The sequence below is a fragment of the Oryzias latipes genome, chromosome 22 (assembly GCF_053564925.1).
Source record: "Oryzias latipes strain Hd-rR chromosome 22, Olatipes_Hd-rR_3.1".
In the NCBI taxonomy this organism is placed as follows: Eukaryota; Metazoa; Chordata; class Actinopteri; order Beloniformes; family Adrianichthyidae; genus Oryzias; species Oryzias latipes.
This window is the reverse complement of record NC_136258.1, coordinates 19,389,053-19,398,036: the sequence shown is the minus strand read 5'-3', so window position 1 is coordinate 19,398,036 and position 8,984 is coordinate 19,389,053. Positions and strand designations below refer to the sequence as shown.

The following is an 8,984-nucleotide window of genomic DNA, read 5'->3' as shown; positions in this document are numbered from 1 at the left end:
GATAGCTCGTACCCCTAGAGCTGCGGGACGGATCGCAGTCTTAAATCTCCCACACATACCGCTCATGTACCCCCCCCTTCCCATCAAACACAAAGCTGTAATCCGCACTCCGCCGGTCCACTCCGCCAGTTAAGTGCGGGAGCGGACTACTTCTTTTCTATCTTGCTTGTTACTTTTTCTGTTAAAGTCACTTCCCTCAGTTTATACTGGATCATCGCGGATTAACCATTAGTTGGGAAATAAAATGAAAAAAGCAAAATAACGAATAGCAGTTATATAAGAACGAAAAATGCAAAAATACCCCCCCCCCCCCCCCGACGATGTCATCGTCCATCCCGATGGTTGACAGCAAACATCGTCAACGGCCAATTTAGGGGACATCGCCCAACCCTACTGTATATGACAGGACTTTGAAAAGAACCTATTCACTGAGGATGTGCCTTATAATTTGGTGTGCAGGACAGAAAATTCAATGGTCTATCCCAGTAGAATACGGCTAGCGCCACCATCCCTTTGCTGTCTAAATTAGAAATTCTATGTCTAAATTATAGAAATTAGAAATATATGCTTTTGAATTGGTAGCTCTGAATGTGTCTGACTAAAAACTACAGCAAAAAGTCACAGAAAGCCAGGCTCCAGTGTAGGCTAGACCTTGTTAAGTAGTCTTAGGGCTATAAACACCAGGGCTGAATGAACTGGGTTTATCACCCCCATTCGTCACACAGCATGGTGGCTGCCGGCCACCAAGACGGAGAGGGCATTCCTAACAGAGAGACTGAGCTGCCTGGACAAAAAGAACATAGGAGCTCTGATTTTTCCAGCAATCAATACTTTAATTGAAACACACACAAAAAAACAGTTTTCTACCATCATCCTAATTTAAAAAAAAAAGTTTACATTTTTGCTCGTTCCTAATAATAACCAAAAAATCAAAATGGTTGTTTTATTTTGAAAGTTAAAATTCAAACAATAAAAAATTTGTGACAGCCCTGATTCCGCGTAGGAACCTTGCAAACATCTCACCTTCCTGTTCTACACTCATTCCTGCTGCAATAGACACTGCAAACCAGTGCATCTCACCGGAGCGATGCTTGCAGAACAAAACTAGCTTAACAGTTCGGCGACTCTATCGTTCTTACTATCAGCAGATGGAAAACTGCAAAGTGAAAACGAGTGGAGGACATTTTCATTAAAAATGCTGTACTCTTGGGTTTGCAAAAAGTGTGCAACAACTTGTCAGAAGGAGGACATATATAAATAAAAATTAGCTTCAAATTTCATTTCTGAGTTTTTCTTTCTTCTAATCTTGAATCAGGAGCAATTTGAAAAAGAGCAAATTTATTAAGTAGAAAATATGCAAGGCAGGCCACAAGGGCCCTGCTCAGCTGTCATCTATGGGTGTCGGGAAGGGCAAATTTCTAATGAACTACTGCTGCTCTGCAGAAACTATGTCTTAGAAAACGACAAAATAAAAAGCATAATCATAATCAATTACATTGAACTTATATTTAAAATTGTCATATATATTGAAAAAGTACTATTCAGAATTTTTGCCACAATATATGAAAGCTAAGCATACTTCAAAAAGAGTAATACTTCTTAATGTTTTAATCTATTGGACCAGAGGAAAACAAACAAAGCAAGCCAAAGTTTCAGTTTTATAAAAACTTTAAAGAAAATGTACTTTACTTGCATATGTTTTTTTTTATATTTCACCCTTTATAAAGTTTAATTAGTTAAAATAAAATGTTAAAATTATGTCCCAAACATGTATTTGAATTAAATGCAAACATTGATTTAGACAGCTTGTATCTAAAGTAAATACTGAATTAGTATAGCAGGCGTGTTTTTGTTCACACATGTGTATTTGCACGTTTGCATCCTGATGTGTGTTAAAGATGGCCTCCCCGTGTGCTACCCTATGTAACAGTCTTGGTCCTCATTATCATTTCTCTGAGGGCCTGTTCTGGTGTTGTGAGCGCCACCAGAGGGGCCCTCGTCGCGGCGGGAGAGGTGTTGGAGGCGGCCCGGGGCCCGCTGTGCTCCTTCCTTCCCCACGCCGCGGGGCGCCAGGCACAGCGTGTACCACTGGCAAGCCGACCCTGACGACGAGGCTGCCAGCACAGCCAACGCCGTGTTTGAACAGGGCAGGGGGCTGCCGCGTCACGCTGAAACGCACACATGCAGGAAGGCCAGGGAGAAAAAAAACAGGCGTGAATGCACACAAACTCCTGGTGGGTCTGACACATGTTCAGAAGACGCTGCCGAGGGAAAACTGTGTGCAGGTCGAAACACAACCACTCAACACGTTTGATGTTCGGTGGAAAGTAGCTGCGTTGCTCTATGCCGACCTGAAACAATAAATAGAACATGCATGCTGATCTTATATACTATTAATGCGGTAAAGGATGCAATCTTTTAAAAAGTTTGAACTAAATGTCACAGCAGATCAACCTGTCATCCTGGATGCAGTAGTTTAGCCCCTCCCCCTGACTCCAGCATTTCAGATGGTTGCGTGTTGCGCATTAAGCTTTAAATCGCTCGTATGTTCAGCTCTGAGGTGTGTCTCTGAACTATAAAATATTAAACCAGTGAATTCAATGAGATGTCACATTCTGTGCTTAATTCATTCGGTACTCCGACACTGCACTGTTGATTCTTTAAACAGGAAAAGAGAAGTCAAAATTAGCTTCAACTTTATGTTTGCATTAAAAACAACCGTTTAGTCCATTGAATTTCAACTTTTCCATTGTTTAGATCCATTATTTGGGAAAAATCTACAAAGAAAGGAAAAGTCAAAGCACTTTTCCGTATAGGTATGGACATAAAACTAAAAACATTTTTCATTCTACTTTATCACTCTTTTTTTGAATTGAAGGTGGTTTAACACACTGTATTTTTCTGAATATAAGTTGCATTTTTTTGCTAATTTGACCAGAGGTACGAGTTAGATGTGATTTTTTTTTTCTTCAATAAATAGCATCAACCCTCAGAGGGCGCTGTAGGTGAGTGTATCAGTTATTTGTACTGAGAGCAGCACAGAAAAAGAATTGCAGCTCAGTCTTACGCATGGCTTGGTGGAATTGTCCCAAAGCTACACAGACAAATTGAGTTTTTTAAAGTGATATAAAGAGTTCTGTTGACTTGCTAGCGTGACGTCTTAGCGTGACTTGTTGTGCTAATATGCTAAATTCCTTCTATGTTTCATATAGCTAAATAAGCAACAATGTGTTCCGCTATGTTCACACCGGACTCTGCAATGTTCGTTTTGGCGACCAAATCCGATGAATTCTATGAAAATGTGTGTTTTGGGCTTCTGCGTTCAAAACCTTTGTGTGTTTGCATCGCCATGCACATTTTTAAGTCAGTTTTTGGACAAAACGCACGGCCATTGAGCTCATGTTAAAAGTTAAGCCACTTGAACTTTAACCTATCAGAGACTCAGATTTGGTAGAGATGTATAGATAACTCCTACTTCAAAATACGGACTTGCAAACATTCGAAAATTCATACGAAGGAAAAAAATAATAATTCTGGTTCATGTATGGCTGGAATTATACAACATCAAGTCTTTCATATATCGGAATTGAGCTGTAAAATTTAAAGCCTGGACCAAAATACACGATATTTCACACCAAGATTCTTTCAGCTACATGCGCTAGTATTGGGTAGGGACGGTCCAGTGTGAACACGTATGCTAAAAGCATGTTCAAGAACCCAGTTTAGCATGTTCTTGGATGTGAAAAAGTGTAGATAAAGTGCGACTTACATATTAGTTTTTCTTCTTTATCAAGCATTGTTTTGGCTGCTGCGACTTACCCCAAATTTACACTGTTCTCTCTGTGGTGTGTCTCCGTTGCGTGGGGTGTCCCTCTCAAGACCCTCAGATAATTTACATTAACTCCGTTGTGTTTCTAGTCCATCTCCCCGGATCTCGGAGAAGTGGTTTGTCCCGTCATCCCTGTGCTGAGTAGGTCGTCCTGCTCTCTTCACTCATCCAACATTGAAACGATCAAACTCCATGCCCTCTCCTTCCTAGCTGAATGTTTCGATTGATTAATGAACATTTTATTTTTTTGTGTCAATGCAACGCAACAGAGACGCATCACAGACGGACCAGTGGAAATCAGCCTCTATGCTCTTTTCCAAAGAAATATGGAAAAGTACAAGTTAGTTATTCTACATTCCTGGTATTAATCTGAAGACATGATTAAGGGGATACATTTGACATTTTCTTCTCTTTATCTTCATCAATTACACCAACCCCCATCATGTCCTCCTTCAGTAAATCTATGAACCTCCTCTTTGGTCTTCTACAAGGCCTCCTTGCTGGTAGCTCCAACCTCAGCCTCTTTTTTTTACCAAAATAATAACCCTTGTGCTATCTTGTGGGGTCCAGATGACCCCACTCCCAACGGTAACGTGCCTCCGAGGCACAATCGCTTTCCCTGCATTAATCAGCAGCGCATCAACCATGAACTGTTTCTCTGATGGATTCATTCCTGATCCCCCCCCATCTTCATCACTCCCAAAGAGAACCTCATCATCTTCGGCTCTACCTCCTATTGATTTCTTAACTACGTAGATGCTCTCATCACAGTCTTCTACACCTTTCTTTTTATAATTGCTGACACTCTTGTCACACATCTCACCCTGAAACCTTCCTCCACCCATTCCAACCTGCTTGCAGACGCCTCTTTCTAAAATGTAAACAAACTCCAGTTAACAGCTTTGTATTTTTACCTGATCGGTCTGGATGAACGGTAGTCTGTATCCGTGAATGTATCCAGATTTTCATCGGATTTTTCTTGACTCTACTATACCAGTCAGAAATGAAGAAACATATACTTTTCTTTTCTAATCACACAATGTCATACCTTGATGATGGATTGCTAAAAATAAACAAAAAACACAGAATCTTGCTGGAAACCCAACGTTTGATCCAAGCATCATATAAAATGCAGATTCTGCTCCAAACACACCTAAACAAACCAAATACATACAGTACAGACCAAAAGTTTGGACACACTTTCTCATTCAGAGTTTTCTTTATTTTTATGACTATGAAAATTGTAGAGTCACATTTAAGGCATCTAAACTATGAATTAACACATGTGGAATTATAAACAGAACAAAAAAGTGTGAAACAACTGCAAATGTGTCATATTGTAGGTTCTTCATAGTAGCCACCTTTTGCTTTGATTGCTGCTTTGCACACTCTTGGCATTCTCTTGATGAGCTTCTAGAGGTAGTAATGAAATGGTCTTCCAACAGTCTTGAAGGAGTTCCCAGAGATGCTTAGCACTTGTTGGCCCTTTTGCCTTCACTCTGCGGTCCAGCTCACCCCAAACCATCTCGATTGGGTTCAGGTCCGGTGACTGTGGAGGCCAGGTCATCTGGCGCGGCACCCCATCCCTCTACTTCTTGGTCAAATAGCCCGTACACAGCCTGGAGGTTTGTTTGGGGTCATTGTCCTGTTGAAAAAGAAATGATGGTCCAACTAAACGCAAAGCAGATGGAACAGCATGCTGCTGCAAGATGCTGTGTTAGCCATGGTGGTTCAGGATGCCTTCAATTTTGAATAAATCCCCAGCAGTGTCACCAGCAAAGCACCCCCACCACCATCACACCTCCTCCTCCATGCTTCACGGTGGGAACCAGGCACGTAGAGTCCATCCATTCACCTTTTCTGCCTCGCACAAAGGCACGTTGATTGGAAACAAAAATCTCCAATTTGGACTCATCAGACCAAAGCACAGATTTCCACTGGTCTAATGTCCATTCCATGTGTTCTTTAGCCCAAACAAGTCTCTTCTGCTTGTTGCCTTTCTTTAGCAGTGGTCTGTACTTTACATCAACTTAAAAACATTCAAGTGGAAAAATGAAATGATGTACAGCAAAGGGACTCAACTGACGTTAAAGATAAACCAGAGAAGAACAAAACAGAACAACCAAAACAACCCAAAATTCCAATAACAATCAGATTAACAGAACTGAATACAGAATGTTTCAATATATTCAGATTACTTTAACTATAATCAGGTTACACATCTCAGATTGCACACATCATAACCAGATTACTTAAATTTTAACCAGATTAAAAGATGTAATAAGGCTATAATTAGATTACGGTAACTACAATAGGGTTTTCAAACTGCTATTATACTGTTACCAGATTACTGACATTTTAATCGGATTACAAAATGGAAACGGGCTATAATCACATTACATAAACTACAATCCGATTGCAAAATGTTTTATCCACATTTTATCCATATTACTCAAATTTTAATCAGATTACAAAATGTTATACTATAATCACAATATGCAAATTGTGATTACACACTTACTAATAAGATTCCTTAAATTTTAATTATTTTATGAAGTCATGAGACAAATCAATTACACAATTGTAATCGGATTACAAACAATTTAATCAGATTACTAAAATATATTGTTTGCAAGAACTGTAATAAACTTATACAGACTGTTTTAAAGTCACTGAAAGTGAATTCTCTGAAAACTTTGTGGGAAGGCTAAATGCAGAAATCTGCCTAAAGTTTTTTTGTTCACCCTTCTGATCTCTGATCTTATTTAGTGCAAAGAAGAGTCCCAACTGATTGTGATCAGATTGTTTTCATATTTCCAAAGAGACTTGTAAAAATAAAATCATTTACTAAATAATAATATAAAAAATTGTTTTAGTAAATTTGAAAACAATACCCTCGCTATATCGCGGTTCCTCTTTCGTGGTCTCGCAGAACTTTTTCAGAGCAGCTTTATATGTTTTGTTTTTAACAGCGCACTGTGTTCTGATTGGCTATTGATCGTGTCAATCAATCTCATCAGTCCAGCTTGACAGAGTTACATTAATCTTCCATCGCGATCAGATCTTTGTTTTCATTCTATAATACTGGACTTCTTTTTCTATGAAGTTTTAGCCTTTAAGAGTTTCAACAAGAGAGAAAAGTGTGAAACTGTTCCTGTCTGTCAGAGGAACATGAATAAAGTGTGTAGTGAGGGGATATACTGCCTCTGACGTCTTATTCGCAGATTTTACCATCGCGATACACGAGGCAACAGTGTGTAAAATATCTCGATATTTCACTGAATCAATTTATTCCTCCACCCCTAAGGCTATCTTTTCTGGACCGCATCCGTTGGAGGTGAGGCCCCGGTTCTGAACGCCGGCGCAGGCTTGTACCGTACAGACAGACACAAAGTATGGAAGCCCACACAGATCAAGTTCCAAAACACAGAAACAAGAGCGTTGAGTCAGTCCAACAGTCCACCTCTGTTCTGCAGACATATCAACAGCCCTAACAGTCTCTCCCCCCCAATCTTCAACTCTCCCAGGCAGACAGAGGAGACTCTGGGAGGGGGGAGGATTGGGTTACCATGACATAAATCTCCACGTCTTCGTCTTCTGTACGAGCAGAAGTTGGGCAGCGGGGCGTAGAAGCTCTGAGAACCGCTGTCTTTGGGAATGCTGGCATGTTCTCTGGAGAAGATAGAGGAGATAGGCCTGGCGCCTCTAGTGATGGTTTCCACCCCCCTCCCCCGCCTCTTCTTCTCTCACCGTCTCTGCTTATCTCAGTGAAGCCACAATAGGGTTTTGTACGCTGCAGCAAAGCGGAAAGGACGCAAAGGCTTCAGATGGCAGTCGAGTACGATACGCAGGACAGAGGACTGAAGAACACCCCCCCTCTCTGTTCCTCGCCACCAAACGGCACAAAGCAAAGCCCCACACATCTGTAGCAGATGAAGCAGCTCCATTTCTGCTTTTGTAGTGAATACTTACGGGGAAAGATGCACCATTTTGGGAGGTGGTCTTGTACTAAGGGGATAAACCAAATGTCAGTTTTAGCGACACACAACAAATATGAACAAATATGTGACTCTACTTAACATTTCTTGGGTTTTTATAGCCATAAACATTAGCTGTTCACATCTTTACAACCTTGATGTGTGTGCAGGCCAGAGGCTGCATCTTTTCAAGTTTTGGGCAAAGAAGGTAAATTTTAGAGCCCAGTAAAAGGAAAGGAACCCAGAGACGCTCCAGTCTCTGAGAGAATTATTTTAAAAAGTGTATATATTTTTCACCTAATCTTTCTCGCTTATCGACTAAAAGCCTCCTTGGAGACTTAAGAGGTTAAAGGGAAAAAAAAAACTCTGCCATCGTAGACTCATCCCTTACCAAACAAAGTGTACTGGAATTTGATGTTAGAACATGAAAACATTTCATTTAATATTTTTATTTTCCATGTCGAATTTTGAATGCCGTACTGTATATGAAGTGATTTTTGTGCCATTATTCCAAGCACAACATACTGTTTTAAGCATAAAACTTTACAGTGCCAATGCCGCGGAAAATATTTTTTTCTAAGCTTTCTGAGTATTCTTTTAGGCACCAGTCCCTCCAAACCCACAAAACGAGCGGACTCTCACATTGTGACGTAGATAAGTGTGAACAGCCCCTGCCAGCACCGCCCCCCCCCAGCCTAACAAACACACCCACATTCTCCACGGAGCTAACGGTGTTTGGCAAAAACGCTTTGCTTTTATATGCACGATATACACACCCATCTTTGAAAAGGTTCAGATGTTCTCAACCACGAAAACAGACAAGGCCGGGTAGGAAAAGAGCTCATGAAAATAACTGTTTCATAAAAAGATTGTTCTTTAGTGTGGCCATCCATCCATCCATCCATCCATCCATCCATCCATCCATCCATCCATCCATCCATCCATTTTCTTCCTCTTATCCGGGACCAGGTCGCAGGGGCAGCAGTCTAAGCAGAGATGCCCAGACTTCCTTCGCCCCAGCCACTTCCTCCAGCTCTTCTGGGGGGACCCCAAGGTGGCGTAGTCTCTCCAGCGTGTCCTTGGTCTTCCCCAGTGCCTCCACTCAGTGGGGTATACCCAGAACACCTCTCCAGGGAGGCGTCTAGGAGGCATCCGGACCAGATGCCTGAGCCACCTCA

At 41.1% G+C, this 8,984-nt stretch overlaps 1 long non-coding RNA gene across 1 annotated transcript; it reads right to left on the bottom strand.

The window, feature by feature from the left end:
• Positions 1-5,029: 5,029 nt before the first annotated feature.
• Positions 5,030-7,839, bottom strand: LOC144989097 (uncharacterized). The gene is made up of 2 exons (XR_013653246.1): positions 7,802-7,839; positions 5,030-5,474 (listed from the first exon to the last, which is right to left on the bottom strand). It is a non-coding gene; the product is annotated as an uncharacterized LOC144989097 (long non-coding RNA).
• Positions 7,840-8,984: the final 1,145 nt, after the last annotated feature.